Source organism: Sceloporus undulatus, chromosome 2 (assembly GCF_019175285.1).
Source record: "Sceloporus undulatus isolate JIND9_A2432 ecotype Alabama chromosome 2, SceUnd_v1.1, whole genome shotgun sequence".
Lineage (NCBI taxonomy): Eukaryota > Metazoa > Chordata > Lepidosauria > Squamata > Phrynosomatidae > Sceloporus > Sceloporus undulatus.
The window spans coordinates 161,380,442-161,397,554 of record NC_056523.1 but is presented as its reverse complement, the minus strand read 5'-3'; the positions used below and the strand labels follow the sequence as shown (position 1 = coordinate 161,397,554).

At 42.5% G+C, this 17,113-nt stretch overlaps 1 protein-coding gene across 4 annotated transcripts in view; it reads left to right on the top strand.

Moving 5' to 3' along the window:
- Window positions 1-17,113, top strand: part of RAB11FIP4 (RAB11 family interacting protein 4) — a 274,208-nt gene that overhangs the window by 229,668 nt on the left and 27,427 nt on the right. The window lies entirely within an intron of this gene.

Sequence of the window (17,113 nt, the reverse complement as noted above, 5' to 3'; positions counted from 1 at the left end):
ATGGTTCTGCTACCTGTTGACCATCCACATGCTGCTCATGCATAAACACACACACACAGGGGCCTACATTTTCATATTTATATTTGGTCAAATTAGCATTCTGTCTGCCTTGTTGCCTGAATGCTTCTCCCTCCTCCCCCAAGAGAGAGAGAGAGAATCCTTATAATATTTAAAATTTTACTTCATTGTCAGCTTTTGTGTTTCTTGATTAATGTATTGGAAGTGTATGTCTCTTGTATAAAATAGCAAATAGCTTTTTGGAATTTATTTTTTAATATTTTCAAGCTGTAGATGGTTGAATCTGTGCATTAAAAAAGGTGGATATAGAGGGCCCACTGTATAACAGCCCAAAGGAAACCATTGCGGTCATGAATGAGATCAGGCCACTGTCAACCTTTTAGACTCTAAATTTAGAGAGCAGATGGCATGCTTTAATTCCAAAATGCATCTTCCCAGCTGAAAAGAGCAGGAGATCTAGATAGAAATGTGGAAAACTCTGATGAATTTGTTATCGAGCCATTCAGTTTCTGTTACAGTGGTACCCCGGGATACGAATGCGCCGCCTTACGAAATTTCCGGGTTACGAAAAAAATCCATTGAAAAAAACTGTTCCGGGTTACGAAGGTTATTTCGGGTTACGAAAAAATTTTTGGTGCTTTTCGGCGCTTTTTCGCACGAAATCGCGGCTTTCGCTATTAGCGGCTATGGCTTTTTCGGCTTATGAAGATTTTCGGGTTACGAACGCGGCGGCAGAACGAATTAAATTCGTAACCCGGGGTACCACTGTATCTCATTTTAACTTGATACCATCTTTGGAACAAAGAGCTTTTTAATTATTGTATGCAGCAACTTCAGTCAGTCACTTGAGTTTTTGAGTCAGTCTCTATAATTCTGAGTTTTCTACTAATTTATATTTCACAGGGACCTACATTTTCATATTTATTTTTGGTTAAATTAGCAATCTGTCTGCCTTGTTGCCTGAATGCTTCTCCCTCCTCCCCCAAAACATGCTTTGCCTGTCTTCACACTTTTACTGTGGTGCTGCAAGAAAGATGCTTTTTACAAGCATGAACTTGAAGTGTGTGAATGAGATGCAAATTGTGTGGTAGACTCCATTGCCTTGGGAACTAATTGGGTTGTATTTATGGCTTCTCTTAGTCTTAGAAACACATTTTTAATATGAAAGCAGAAAACTGTATCAAAATATCCAAAACCTTTTCAAAAATCATGTGGCATTTGGGTTGAAAAACAATTTAAATGGGCTGAATAAATGTATGAGCCGATAGTGCTGTTGTTACTTTGATTTTGGTACCTGAGCTGCACAGGCACATCTTTCCCCCTGAAAATTTATCCTCTCAAATAGTCCACACACAAAATTAAATGTCAAAGTATGTTTGAGACCTGTTTTGGTGTGTTGTGATGACATGCTTGCTGAAGAATTAATGAAAAATTAACTTCAATGTTTACATGTTGTTACAGCTCAGATAACATGCTTTTCATAATGGCATTGGTTTCAATACTGTTTTCTTGCCTGTTTATGTTTTAAAATATGGTAATAGTTTAAAGACCTGGCCATTCTCACTAGGGCATCCTGGAAGTTGTAGCCAAGAAAGGAATGTTTACAAGCTCTGTTCAGAACTGGAAAATGGGGTTTGTGCTGTGAAACGTATGTACCTGTACTCATTTTCAGACAAAATCCATTGTACTGTGCCTGCCAACAAACACATTTGGCTGTGAAGGCTTGCATTTGCTACAGATTCAGTTCTCACATTTGAAAGAATAGTATGCCTGTTTATGTAGATACAGCTACAGTTTACACTGTAAATTTGTTACATGTGGGCTCTGACAGGTATGAGTGAGCCAAAAAGGGTAAATATGACAGAGATCTTTCATTAAAAGAAGGAAGGAAGAGGGAGGAGAGAAAAACAGAAATGTTGCATCTTGCATTTCATGTTATCTTGCATTGTCTCACATACAAACGTTTCTGTCAAACTAGTTTTTGCACTGAGTTGCATGATACCAGACCTTACCTGGAATCTCTATTTTCAAAGCTTGGGATTGTCATGCCTAGAAGTGGGCAAGATGGATCTGTGACAGATTTCTTAACAGAAAAAGCATTAAGTTGCTCCAGGGCCCAAAGCTGTAGTTTGGCAGTAGTGGGTTGCAAATTATGTAATTTTGAGCAACTAAAGCATTTTGCTGTGTTCTTCTGGCTTGCATCACATACTCAGTGTGGTGCCCTTATACCTCATCTTCAATATGCAATCCGATATTGGCCTTGATAGTGAGGGGTTCTTACTGGCAGAAGTGGACAGGGGAACAACTGTGTGTCCCCTGAAAATTTGTTGTGATGGGTTTGGGGAACAGTGCAGAGGTGATGCTAGAGGAGACAGAGTGAAGGAAGGATTCAGAAAAGTCTCTCCTTTTCTATCAGTTGCTTTTTTTGTACTTTATACATAATCTGGCAACATACCTTTTTATGGGAGTTAGCTCAGAACAACATACCAAGATCAAGATCAATGCAATTTTGTGTGTGTGTGTGTGTATTCTTCAAGGAGAAGATGACTATGGCTGCATCCACACTGATGAAATAATCCAGGTTGATATCACTTTAACTGCCTTGGCTTAATGCTATGGAATTCTGGGAATTGTAGTCTTGTGCGACATTTAACCTTTGTTAGAGAGCTCTGTTGCCACAGCAAACTACAACGTACAGAATTCCATAAAATGCAGCCATGGCAGTTAAAGTGGTGTCAAATTGGATTATTTCTGCAGAGCATGGCAGCATACTTAGAACCATAATGTCTGTACTGGTAATTCTGCCTGTTAAGCCAAGAGCTAGGGAGATTTCTTTTTAAAAGTATTTAGTTACATTTTCAGGCCTCTTCACCCCCACCAAGTAGTTTGTCAGTATAGTCATGATTATTAAAATGTAGCATTTTCATTGTTTAAAAGTAACTACAGTAGTAACTAGGGTAGTGGCTTTTAGATTTGTTTTTTTTTAAATCTGAATGTTCAACTCTGTAGTACAAAACATATCTAAAGTAAAAATGAAACCATTCATATCCTGCCACTATAAAAGCAACTTTAAAAAATTATGTTTATTCCACAGAAGGGGTATGGTAACAAATCATTACATTACACCACAGCCATAATTTACATTAGTTATGTCTTGTGTACTGCTGAAAGGAATTAATTGCAATTAACTTTTTTTGTAACATGTTATTTCAAATTCTTATTAAGCCCAGCCTTTTTATACACACCCATAAGCACTCAGCAATCTCCACAAGAATATGTCTTATTTCACATATAACTGGAAAAGATGGCTTAGAGCTAATGTGCCTGCACTGTGGTACATCACCTGGAGAAAAGATGGCCCCCTTCCATTTTGTTATTGTATGCCTTCCAATCATCGCTGACATCTGGGAACCCCAAAAGAATCTATCATGGGGTTTCTGGCCAAAATTTGTTCAGAGAACGTTTGCCTTTGTCTTCCTCTGAGGCCGAGAGAGTACGACTTGCTGAAGGCCACCCAGTGGGTTTCCATGGCCAAGTGGGTATTTGAACCCTGTTCTCCCAGTGTCTTAGTCCAACACTCAAACCATTACACCAAGCTGGGTTTCTAGTGAGAGCCAAACTAGGGGTGATGGTAGTTGATCTTTTGACTTTAAAAAGAGGCTAAATACACCACCACGCCATGCCTTCAATTTGAAGCATAGCGATGGCACTGGGAGAGGAAGCCCTCTTCCATTTTCTCCTTGGACCATTTTTCCAGTCCACATTGCCCCATGGATTTGCTTTTTGCCTTCTGGGAGAAAAATGCAGGTATGCCTATGATTCCTTCACTTTTCATAATTTTTTCAACAGGGTTGTCAGTTCCAGGAACAAGTCCAGAGTTCTGTGTTATATTACACTGCTTTTGCTGTAGTATGCCTTTTCCCAAGTAGCTATAGTGTTTAGCTTTCTAAATCTAAACTAGAAACATATACACAAACATGCATTCGGTGTCAGTTCAGTTCAACCATTGACTCTTGCAACAAATAAACAAGGCTTTCACTGTTCATCACCACATCCTTCCACAAGCACATGTGTTGCAACTCTGTATCTTGTTCTTGAACCTTGAGGCGTCTCAAGGAAAAAAGGACACTTCAATGCTTTAAGCAAAATGATAGCTAGAACCAACATCTCGCATAATATTAAACTGAGACAGTTTGCAGCACACTCAGAAAAGTATTTCCTAAAAACAAACAATTGCTTCAGCCTTACATTACAGTTGCTCTTCCTCTTTCTGATATTTTTAACATGAGCCCCAGTATGTGGATAAACCCAAGCTTTGAAGTGCTTCTTTTTGGACAACTTGAATCCTCACTGGCCATGCTGGCTTGGGGATTATGGAAGTTGCAGTCCAAAACCCCTAACTTCTCCAAGCTCTGACATAAAAAAGTTTATTTGCTTTGAAATAAATGACATTCTTTTGGTGAAAATAAACAATTGGCCTTTCCTCCCTCCCCCCTCCCTGTTTATTATGAGAAAGGGAGTTGTATTAGCACCATATACAGAAGGCTGTCACAATTGCCCAGGCCTGGCAAGTAAATGTTTGTAAGCATATCTGTTTTGACCATATCCCATGTCAGCTTCTTAGGTGCCAAGTTAAGTGTAAAAAAGGCCCTTAAAATATCTGTAAAATGAATCTACAAGTAGACTAGGATTTACTAATCTCAGAACACTCTGCCATGTCATAGAGGATACCAGAACTCTTTATATGCTGGAAAGATGCTAACAGACAGTAGCGATGTGGAATGGAGATATTTCAGAAAGTGGTTTTTTTCCTGCTACTGTCTTTTTTTGTTTTGTTTTGTTTCCAGAAACAAATTACTCTTTCCTTTGACCTGTCCATCAAGAAACTGTTTACAGAAAATCCACATCACTGACCACTGGTTGAAAGTATGGCTTGCCCAAGTCAACCAGTGGGTTTTTAAGGCCAAGCAGGAATTCGAACCCTGATCTCCAGAGTCATAGTCACCCAAACAACTACACCATGCTGGCTTTTACTGTTAAGGAAAAAGCAACATGGGACATACAGTAAGAGAAATAAAACTTGTATGTGAGAGTCAGAATGACTCAGCAGAAGCCAATAGAGAACCACACAGGTGTGAATGATAAGACAATTAACAAGTCCTGAATGCCAAGGACAAGAATTGCAAAGTGGATAATTGGACACACCTGACAATTGTTAAGTGGTCAAGGCTGAGATGATGAAATCATTAATTGTGGGATGAACAAGGAGAACCAATGGGAATGATGTACACGCCTACTGGGTGGAAACAGACCACAGTAGGTGGTGCCATGATTTGGCTATAATAATGACTATGGATCCCATTGTATTTTGTGGGTAGTAGAGTGGATAGTAGTAGTGGATTTGAGTATTGTTTGGAGCTGTGTATATAGTAGAATAAAGTAGATCTTTTATATAAGACTACTGAGTTGTCTGGTGTCTTGGGTGAAGCTACAAAAACCAGCAGGACCCTGGTGAAGAAGGGTGAAGACTTCTGTGGAAACAAGAGTGAGAAGGCTTGGAGAGTTTGTCGGGGTCTTCAGCCTGTTCTCTGCAACTCTTGCAAAGATATAACAACTGGCCAAAACTGGTCAGCGTGGTGCACAACCAGGTGGTGAGTTCCAGGCCAGGTGAAGAGCCACAACTCCCATCATCCCTGACATTTACTACCATATTAAGCAAGCATGTTAGATTATCTACCTAGTCTAATTATATTTGTCACCTTTTTAGTAGTTCATGTTCAGTATCTTTGTTTTTATAGGTTGTTATCCTACTGACACCCCTTTGATACATTCAAAATAAATTCACAGTGAACACTGTTCACCAAAAAATGTAGTACTTTGAATAGGGCCTTGCATGTCAATTTGTCTAGCACTTCGGACTGCCAGTTAAAATGACAGGTAGCATAAAAGTAAACTTTCCTTGTATATCCTGCCCTAGCTCCACATGCCAGACTAACTGTTTCAGCTTTTACCTTGCCAGCACTAGAAACTGACACAAGTCTGCCTCAGTTTAAATGTCCCAGCAGGAGCACAAAGCTACTTTTCATGTTCTCTCCTTTTTGCCTTCTACCCACAGGCCTAAGTATGACGAGCAAACCAGGGAGAGAAAAGGGAGATTATTTTCAGGGGTGTATCTGGCCTCCAAGCCTTTACAGTGCTGTAGTGAATGTATTTTTTTTCTTCCACTCTTGAACTTGAATAGTGTTACTTGACTGGTGTTAATTGCTCAGTGGGGTTTCACAAAATCTAATATTATTTATTCAGCTTGGTTATGTCGGAAAATCTCATGCAGGAAATGTATGTAGTTTGCTTTCAGAGCTGTAGAATTTGGCTGCGGTGGGCAGTTGGCAGTTACTCTCTTTCCTAGTTGTTGGTGGCAAGGTGTCAGCGAGAGTTGGTGAGCCTTCAAAGTGTGAACCTTTTTTTAAATATAGGGATGCATTGTGAAAACACAATATTTTATTTTCTTTCTTTCCTACCTGCTTTTACTCGCAGCCCCCATTCAGTCTCAGTGTTGTTTAAGAGGGATAGGCAATGTTGGATCCTCCCAAGAGCTGCTGGACTGCAACTTCCATCAATCCTATCCCCTCATAGCTAATGGTGAAGGATGGCGGGAGTAGCAGTCTAATGACATCTGCAGTGTCACAGGCCCCTCTTTCAAAGGGTTCTGGAAGGGAGACAGGAATAGCCTTCAGAAGACGGCTCTTCTTGTTCAATAGGGTTGAGTCCTGGAGATTTCCAACCAGCTCAAGAACAGTTGCCTTCTGCCCATCTTCCCCTAACTTTTCCTCCAGGCATATAGGAGAAGGAAGACTTGCTTGGTGAGGAGGTGGGATGCTGTGAGAGCTATTTAGGATATCAGACAGAATATAAGGGGGAATCAGGAAAGTAATAGCTAGAGCATCACTTGAACTTTTGTAAACTTGGTTGGGCTAGAGATCTAGCTTCCATTCTTGTGTCCTTTGATTTAACATATTAAAATAAGAAGTACTACATTCAAATCCATCATAGTTCAAAACCTGTGTGACTTTCAAAATCTAAATTATAAAAAATACTTAATATCAATTAATTAATTTATGAATTTATACATTCCTAAATGTATACATTTAAATGTATAAATTTAAAAAAGAAAGAAAGAAAGAAAATGTGTTACATTAAGGCACAAGTTAGGACTATCTCATGCTGGCTGAAGCTCCATAAAGCTGGAAATTTCAAATGTTCTAGGCAGTGTACAGCAGGTAAACCATAGCTGTTATAATATATTTCAAGTCAGGGGTAGGCAACCCTTTTGAGCTGGGGGCTGGGTTGCCGTCCCTCAGACAACAGGGGGGCCGAAGCCAAAAAATAAGTAATTAAATAATTTTTTAAAAATTAAATAAATAAATAAACCGGGACAAATGTAAGACAAAATTTTCAAATGGCAGACACGCGGAAAAATTTGCTGATTTTTTAAAAAATGTTAAGATAAATGCATGTTTCTGAGGCTTCTATAGACAATTGCCCCATCATGCCCCTCGCGCGAGACGCCAAAGGCTCCGGCGGCAATCGGCGGCAGGATCGGGCTGGGGCCGGTCCCAAGGCCTTGCCGGGCCGCATCCGGCCCACAGGCCGCAGGCTGCCTACCCCTGTTTTAAGTCAACTATGATTACAGCAGCCCTATTATAAGGTTTTCTCAGCAGGATTTACTCAGAGGAGGTTTGTCATTGCCTTCCTCTGAGGCAGAGAGAATGTTTCCCAGGGTCATCTAGTAGATTTCCATGACTGAGCAGGGATTCGAAATGTGGTCTCCCAGACTCCTAGCCCAATACTCAAACTGCTACACCACTCTGGCTCATTTAAACCATGGTAAAACCCTAGGAAATTCATAACAGGCAACTTGAATGCACATGCACACACACACATACACACACAGGGTTTAGTGTTGTGGTTTGAGTGTTGGACTAGGCCTCTGGGAGAGTGGGGTTCAAATCCCTACTTGGCCAGTGGGCAGGACACACTTTCTCAGCCTTAGAGGGAGGTAAAAAGGTAAGCCTCCTCTGAGTAAATCTTACTGAGGAAACCCAGTGAGAAGGCTGCCATACTGTGGCAAGAGTGGCAAGAGAGCTTTGGCTGCTGCTGGTACTTCATGTGCTTGTGGGACATTTTACTACATGAAACATTGGGAGCTGGTCATCAAATTCTGTAATCCTACACACTCTCTCTTGGAAACTGCTTCTTCACATACATCCATAGGATCACATTTCAGAGGCCTGAGGACATCATTTCTTACTTTCTCTCTGGGGTTTTAAATTTTAAACTCCCTGCAGTGCAGATTGTCTGGCTTCTCACAACATGATGTGCCTGAGCATTTTTAGCAGCCCTTGCTGCCTCTTTCTTTCTGCACACCCAATGGTGCTAAAGAAACCTCTCCCCCCCCCCCCCCCATCCAACAGGCTATTTAAAACAAAATAGAACAAGGAAACCTGTTTCACTGCTTCAAACAGTGTTTGGGCCTGTGACTGCCAAGCCTAACACATCTCCATGCACCACCTGTCCCTCAGTGGTGTGCAAGGGTAGCTTTTCTAACACTTTGTGTATTTGTTTATTTTGGGAACTGGACAACTCTGGGCAGCTGCAGCCTGGGAAAGGAGAGGTTGAGATGGCCAGGCGAGTAGCAAACAGATCATTAAACTTCATGAGCAGAATAATGGGGTTGGAGTATAAAAGCTATTCACTTGCCATCCAATAAAAACACATCCTTTCAATTTCTGTTTTCCTCTTGCTTGTCCCACACTGCCCTCTTTTCACCCATTTTCCACCTCTCCCTTGTCATAGCTATGGTCTCCTACCTCCTTTCTCAGTTCCTGATCATCTTTATGGGCAATCCCTAGACTTTGCTGTTAATGAAACCTTGACATGATCATAGGAAAAATGGTATTAAGCATCATATATAAAGCACCCAGCATGCCATAGTGGTTGGAGTGTTGGACTATGACTCTGGAGACAAGGGTTTCATTCCCAGTTTAGCCATGAAACCCCCTAGGTGACATTGGGCAAGTCACACTCTCAGCCTCTGGGGAAAGCAATAGCAAACCTCCTCTGAACAAATCTAGCCAAGCAAACCCCATCATAGAGTCATCTTAGGGTTGCCATGAGTTGAAGATGACTTGAAGGCAGCCAACACACACACATTGCAAACTGCCCTATGTAATATTTGAGGTGTGAAGATTCCGTGGACTCAAGCTACCCTTTACTGCTGTGTGTGCTTCTGTATTCTTTGTTGTTTATTTTTTGTCTGTTATTAGTGTATTAGTTTCTTTTACATCCTGTGTTTCCTCTAATGAGCTCAAGGCAGAATGTCAGGTTTTTCTTCTGCCCACTTTATCCTCACAACTCTGTAAGGATAGTTAGGCTGAGAGATAGAGATTGACCTAGTGCCACCCAATTTAAACTGAGTATAGTGACCTAAACTTGGACCTCAGGTTCCAGTCCAACAAACCTTGACTGTTATGTTTCTTAAGGCCTTCAGCAGCCTTTCTCAACTGAAATACAGTGCGTCCTCGCCTTATGTGGGGGATCCGTTCCGGATCCCGCCGCGTAAGGCGAATTCCGCCTATGCTCGAGCCCCATTGGAAACAATGGGGCTCGTGCGGGTGGCACAGCGGCGCGGGCGCACACGGGGCGCAACAGGCGCGCGCACCCATTCAATTGAATGGGACGCGCCGCCCCTTCCGCCCCGCGCGCACACCGCGGCTTGAGAGCATACGCTCAAGTCCACGTATGGCATGCCCGCGTATGGCGCGGGTGCACTGTAATGAGAAATTCACCATGGCAGGCTTAGATCCCCACAACCTTGTTCAACACAGGCCCGGTACAGACAGACGGCTCCCACTTGTTGGTGCCGCAGCAGTTTGGTGGGGTTTTTTTCAGTGTCGTAAAGGGGAAAGGGCGCCGCCATGATGCCACTTCCTGGACAGGAGTGGAGAGGAGGCCGGCATGATGACAGAGTCCATACGGACTAGGGTTCCGGAGTGTGCAATTAGTGCGTGCTCTGGAACCTTAGAATCACCATGGGCACGTTGCTCCCTGCCCATGTGTACCGGGCCACAGTTGCTAACCATTAGTGAGGTTGACAGCCCTAGTTTTTTTTTTTTTTCATTTTTATTTTATCTTTTAATTTTTTTATTGAATATTGGCAGCTCTAGCTGACATGCTCAAATTGGCATTGCCACCTGCTCTGGGTCCCTACACTGGAGAATGACTAGGAGCCACTCCTTTAGATTTCCCACAATGCCCCTGAGCACCCAGCATAGTATTCCTTTGTATAGTAATGGGCTTTTGGGGGCCCACCTCCCTGATGGAGAACTTCATCCTGGGTCAGAGATGAATAAGGGCTCAGAGATTTTCTTCATGGGATGGTATAGGAAAGAGGATGCTGGGGTTTAGTGGTTTCACAGGAAAGCTACAGAACGGGAAACCACAGTTCACCACTCAAGTCAGCATGCAAGGACAGGCAGTTTGAGCTATCATGATCTGTAAAGGACCACCAGATTACTTGGCCTGAGGAGCCTAAGCAACAGTTTTACACACACACACCACACAGATAAACATATATCCCAGCAGAGGTGGTAGCACCAGTTTCCACCCTCTGGTCATACAACTCTCTACTTTACCAAATGATTATGGGGAAGAGGGAATTTGACTCCCTGATTGCCATACTGGCTGGGGGATTGTGGGATTTATAATCCAAAAAAGCAATTCCCAGAACCCCCCCTGTTTCTGCATCTGGGAGAGTGCACAAGATAGTTGCTACAACTGCTCTGTTGAAGCCAGTAAGAATAATTGCAAGACCTCCCTGTCAGCGAATAATAGTAATTGCAGTGTATAGTTATACCCTCTGATGGCTGGTTCCTAAAATGGAGAGAGATTGACCCGCGGCTGAAGAACTTAGTGAGCAGATTCCTTCTGTGGGACATGATGCTTATAGAGTCTGATGCTTCCTTCTCAGACACCTCAAGATGTGTTGTCTTGAGGTGGATGTAGGCTAACAGCAATGGCAAGGACCAAGATAGGCTAGGATGTCCCCATTTTCTTTCAGGTAGAAAGAAAGAAAAGAAAAAGAAAAATGTTCTTTCAGGTAGAAAGATTTCTTCCTTGATTATTTCTGCCCTTCCACTCTGACTCCATTATCTTAATGATTTGATGAGATACTGACAACAGAGAATGCTACTTCATTCTGTGTTTTTAAAATGGAAAACAAAAAGGAGGCAGACAACCCACTTCTAGGGTCTTGCTTGTGAAGACAATCCTTCTTGGATCTTGCTTCTTCAACATATACTGTACCTTCCATTTATTTCCCTGCTTCCTTTTATCCTGACATTCCTTTCTTTCTCACAATATTTTCTCTCCACTTCGAGTCCTGGCATTCTACTCCTACCCAATCACTTTGTGATTCCCATTCTTCATCTCCTTACTTCTACACCTTTTTATTAATATCCCCAAACTCTTCCATTTTCATCCAATCCCTGTCACTCCACTCTCCCACCTAGTGTTTTTTTTTTCTCTCTCTCTTTTGTATTTTGGGAGTCCCAAAAAGTAATTTTTCCAAGATCTTTTCTTTAGCCACCTCAACATTTCTCCTTCCCCATCCCTCCCCCCTGTTGGTTAAAAGCACAGAGTTGATTGAGTCAGATGTCACAATGTAGGCCTTCATACACAGTTATACTGTAACTTCCAGCACTCCTCATCATTGACCATGCTGGCAAGGATTGATGGAAACTGCATTAAAACAAGATAGGAAGAACTGTGCTTTGCCCAGCCCTGGCTTACTGGAAAAATGTGTCTTTTTTTATCCAGGAATCACAGTGAGCCACAAGAAAGCTATATCTTTTGATGTTGTAATTAGCAGAACGATTTGTAGCCAGGGTTTAGAATATCTGAATAGAGTGGCTTATTACAGATATATAGAACATTAATAGGCAGAACATAGATTTCTGTTGGTAGATCCACAGGAGTTTTGTTTTTTTAAAACAGCAAAATAGGTTTTCACAACTTCTCCATCAGACTATTGGAATCTCAGATAATGATATACTGTGACTTGTAGAAGTATTCATCCCTCCCCTTCATTTTTTCACTATGTTGTGTTGCAACCTGGAATTGAAAAGGATTAATTGGCATTGATATCAATTGATGTATACAAGATACTCACCACTGTCAAAGTGATTATTATTATGGTGGTGGTGCAAAGCTTAATTATTTTGGGCCTCTTGTCTTCTCATCCTACTCAGGTCTTCTTTGAGGTGCTCTTGGACTTCAAAGCATCCATTTGTTCAAACCTGGCTATGATTAGACAAAAAAGATAGATAATGTGCTGTTAGGTCCCACTGGGTTTCCATGGCCAAGTGAGGATTTGAACTCTGGTCTCCAGAGTCGTAGTCCAAGCTCAAACCACCACACTATGCTGACTCTTCCCATAATGAGAGATGAGTGCAAAGAGTTCTGGGGTGAAAAAGGGAATTCCTTATGCACTTTTAGGGTGAGCATCCTTTACCTTAATGGCCAGCCCTACCATTAAGAAGGGTGAGACTACCATCTCAAGAAGCAGGCATCAACTGGCATCAACAGCATCTCCTTGGACATTCCACTCTCTCGGAGGAAAGTGCTATGGGTACCACAGAGCCTGCACTGTACCACATAAACTAGCCTACTGCCCTCAGATATGTGTGTTAATGGGGAGGGAGAGGCTGTTCAGTTGTTGGAGTCAAAGGACCCTTGCATACAGAAGGGGCCCTACACAGTTACAGCCCTGTTATTCCAGTTTAACTGTCATGACTTAATCCTGTGGAATCCTGGGATTGGTAGTTTGGTGAGGCACCAGACGTGCTCTCTGGTTTATGATTCTAAATGCTTCACTCTGTACTACAGCTCTCAGAATTCCACAGCATGGAACCATGACAGTTAAAGTGGAATCACAGAACTATAACTGTGTAGTGTGTACAACAGCCCATCTCATTTGGTTCTGTGTGTCAGATGGGTGTGGGGGATGCTGACTTGTCTTCTGTCAGATTTCCTGGCTAGGCCATAGTTAATGGATGCCAATGTATTTAGCAATGATAGTAGGGCTTCATGCATGGAGCTTTCCCTTACCAGACCTCTAAGATGACCAAGTAGTGGTGATGAACCTGATTAAATAAGGGAACAAAATGGACCATCTATGTGTTCTAGAGATCTGACGCCAATGCATAAGAAGTAAGATTTCTTTATATCATCTGTGTTGCTAGAGATCAGCAATAACCAGGGACTACTGCTGCTTTCTTGTGCTGGGTGTCTTTGGCGGGTTACAGACCGCCGAAAAGCGGCGGTCTGCTGCCGCCACCGGTTGCTGCATCCAGGAACCACAGCAGCCAAACAGCGCAGTTCCCAGACGCAGCAAAGAAGGAGCGCGAAAATCGCGCTCCTTCCTGGGCCCCAGATGTGACGCCGCGAGGCGCTAGTTGCACACTCGCGGCATCATATCCGGGGTGCGACGTGCGGACGCAGAGCATCCGCTATGTCAAGATGGCAGCAGCCATGTGGAACAGCCACCGCCATTTCGTACGGACTCAGTCCGTGCTAGGGTTAGGGGCGTCTGGAAGAGACGCCCCTTTCTAACCCTAGCACGGACTGAGTCCGTCCTACGGTGCCTGTCTGTAACGGGCCTTTGCATACTTTCTTGGAATCAAAGTAGAAAATGGCAGTGAGACTGAGTACCTTGGTAACGCAGAGGGGATACACTAGCGGGCAACTGCATGAAGGGTAGGCGTCCCCCCTCCCATGTGGGCCTCATGGCTATTCCCAGTGTGTCTGGAAGTCAAGTGATGTCACATCCAGTTCTAGTAATCATTCCCAATATTTCTCATTCCAACAGTTTGGGGAGGTTGGGAATAGTGGGGGAACAAGGGTCATCAAACCACCACATTTCTTTGGTAGATTGAGATGGTTTTTAAAAAAACCTTTTCAGCTTCCCCCTTCCAGCTTCACCTGAAATGGAGGCTTTGGGTCTGCATGTAGTGGCCCATGCTCTAGAACCTCTTTTAGTGTCAGAGGCTGAACACTGTGGTGCTATGTGGTGCTAGGAATAAGGGAGGGTGGTTGTGACATATCCCACATTTCACTGGCAAAAATATGAGTGAACTTACAGGCCCAACAAAAGCACATGTCAGGGCTGTTCACATCTTAGATTCCAGGGGGACCCACAGTGACTAAGTACAGTCCGCCTTTTGTTAATGCGGGGGATCCGTTACGGACTCCCCTGCATAAAACAAATTCTGCCTATGCTCGAGCCCCATTTAAATGAATGGGGCTTGTGCACAAGGTGGCGCAACGGTGCATGCCCATTTGTCCCTATGGGACGTGGCGCGACGTGCCGCCCCTTCTCCCTGTGTGGCTTTCAGGACAGCCATGTAAAGCACACGCGGGCGCTCTATATAATAAGCCCTCTGTATCCACAGCTTCCTTATCCATGGATTCAGCCATTCATGGCTTGAAAATATTTTTTAAAAAATATATAAATTCCAAAAGCAAACCTTGATTTTACTATTGTCTATAAGGTGTATCTTTTTACAACAACACCGTATATAATGGGACTTCAGCATCTACAGATTTTGCTATCCATGGGTGGATCTTGGAACCAAACCCCAGTGGATACCAAGGGCCTGCTGCATTCTAAAATTTAAGGCCCATCATTGAGAAGAGAAACTATGAGTCAAGTAGCTTCAGCATAGGGTTGCCATAGTGCCGGACCTCCAAACCGGGAAAAATGTAGGACAAAATTTGAAAATTCTGTCCTACATTTCACCTAGCGATCGCGGCGGGGAGTGGAGGCCAAGCGGCAAGGGAAACCCTCCAGTGGAAATGAGTTTTTGCTCCTCTCGGTGCACCTGCCCTTCAGCTGTCTCTTCACATCCCAGTCTACCCACCCTGGGGAAATGTCCTTTGGAGGAACCACCGGGGTGGAACCCAAGGGCCACAGCCATGCTAGTGGGCCATGTTAGGAACAGTAGTCAAACACATTCAGAAGTCACCATTGTTCGATCAGGTTGGTTCAGATGCTATTTCAGTAAGTATTTGTTAAAGCAGGGCAGGATTAAAACACTTCATGCTGCCAGATTTAAGACTGAAGAAGCAGATTTAAATTTATATTTCCACATTTCTAAATTGTATTGACTATTATCAGACCTAGTGAAAACCTCAGTTTACTATTATTATCCCTCCTCCTCCTCCTCTTCCTCCTCTGCCACTGTCAGATTGGAATATACTGGGACCTACCATCTCATTCCTTTGATTTTCTTCAGTAGTTATCTGAAGAAATAATGTACATTGTGCAAAACATGAGCTGTTGGGTACCATGGGACTCTTTTCAAAAAACTGAACATCTCTACAAGTTATTCTTAAAAGTCAGTGAATCACAGAATTGCAATATATAGACTCACAGAGATGCACTAGATGGCCTTTGCAATCCTTTCCAACTCTATGATCTTGCCGATTCTTCGGGGAAGCTAAAGTATTGTGTTGTCTTTAAAAATGACTATAGCAGATCATGGGGTTGTGATAGACAGTTCCAGTACTGACACATCTTGTTCTGATATGTTAGCACCTAGTATTTAGTGTGAGAGCCAGTGTGATATAGTGGTTTGAGTGTTGGACTATGACTCTGGACACCCAGACTAAACTGCATGGTAGTTTGACCATGCAACCCACTGGGTGACCTTGGGCAAGTCACATTCTCTTAGCTTCAGGGGAAGGCAATGGCAAACCTCCTCTGAATGAATGTTGCCAAGAAAAACACATGATAGGTTCGCCTTAGAGTCAACATAAATCAGAAACAACTTGAAGGCACACAACACATTGTGATCATTTAGTGTCGTATCAAAAGGTTATATTAGTGAAAACTTGTTGTCTGTCATTCGTCATTGTAGAGCGAAAAAATTGTATTCTAGAAACTGAGTTCAAAGTTCTGTAAGTGTTTAGTATATGCAGACTAGAACAGAAATCTTTCTAAGAAGAAAAGCTACAAGTATGTTTCTGATTCTGAATACATTTCTAAAAAATTTCCTTCTCCCTCCTCTCCATGTAATTTTGCTAACTTTGGTATTTCTGATGCTAGACTCCTACTATAGGTTTTGCTGACAGTCTTCCAGAAAGAAAATGGGTAGATAAGAACTTGTTTTTCTGATAGTTATTGTTACAGGGAGTTTTGAAAACTAGAGTTGCAGTCATACATCTTATCAGATTAAACTTGCAAGGGAAAATCACTAGGTCAAAAGTGGACTTTGTTCTTTCAAAATGAGAGAGATGAAGATCACAATTCAAACACTGTGTGTGTCTCAAGAGTAGGCTGTTACTTATCTGCTAGTGACTTGTTTTATAATGGTAGTGACACTTAACGCTGCCAGCACAGAAACCAGTTCACAAGTCTCCATCAACCCCTGTATAGACCCTAGTGTGCTATTTGAAAATTAGTGTGTCAGAATCTGCTCATAACCTTTATCCTTATTTTCATTTAGACTTTGTAGTTTCCATCATTCCTTAAGTTCAGAAATTTCCTTCTGGTACATAGACCTCTGTGAAACTGGTTATAAACAAAGACCTAGCCAGTTTCACTTTGTTTTAATTTCTCCAAAGACAGGCTTCTCCAGGTGTCAGCTTGCATTCTGGACTGTAACTAGTTCTTTAGCTACCCAAACTGGAAGGCATTCAAGGTCTTGTCATGTTGGGCTTTGCTAAAGTAGTTTGGAAACAGGAAATCACTAAGTTCCATGTGCAATCCTAGAGTGAAAAGGCTATAAGAAAGCAGAAAGTAATGTAGCAAGTCATTGAACTACATTGAGCTCTTCCATGTCTCAGCAGCACTAGGGTTGCCATACCTCAGGACCGCCAGACCGGGACAAATGTAGGACAACATTTTTCAAATGTAGGACACTTTTTTTTTTTTAAATGGAGGACACCCCACGCCCCTTCCCGGCCTCCAAGGAGACCGAGACCTCCTTAAAGGCCAGGAAGGGGCACGGGGCATCCTCCATTTAATAAAAAAAAAGTG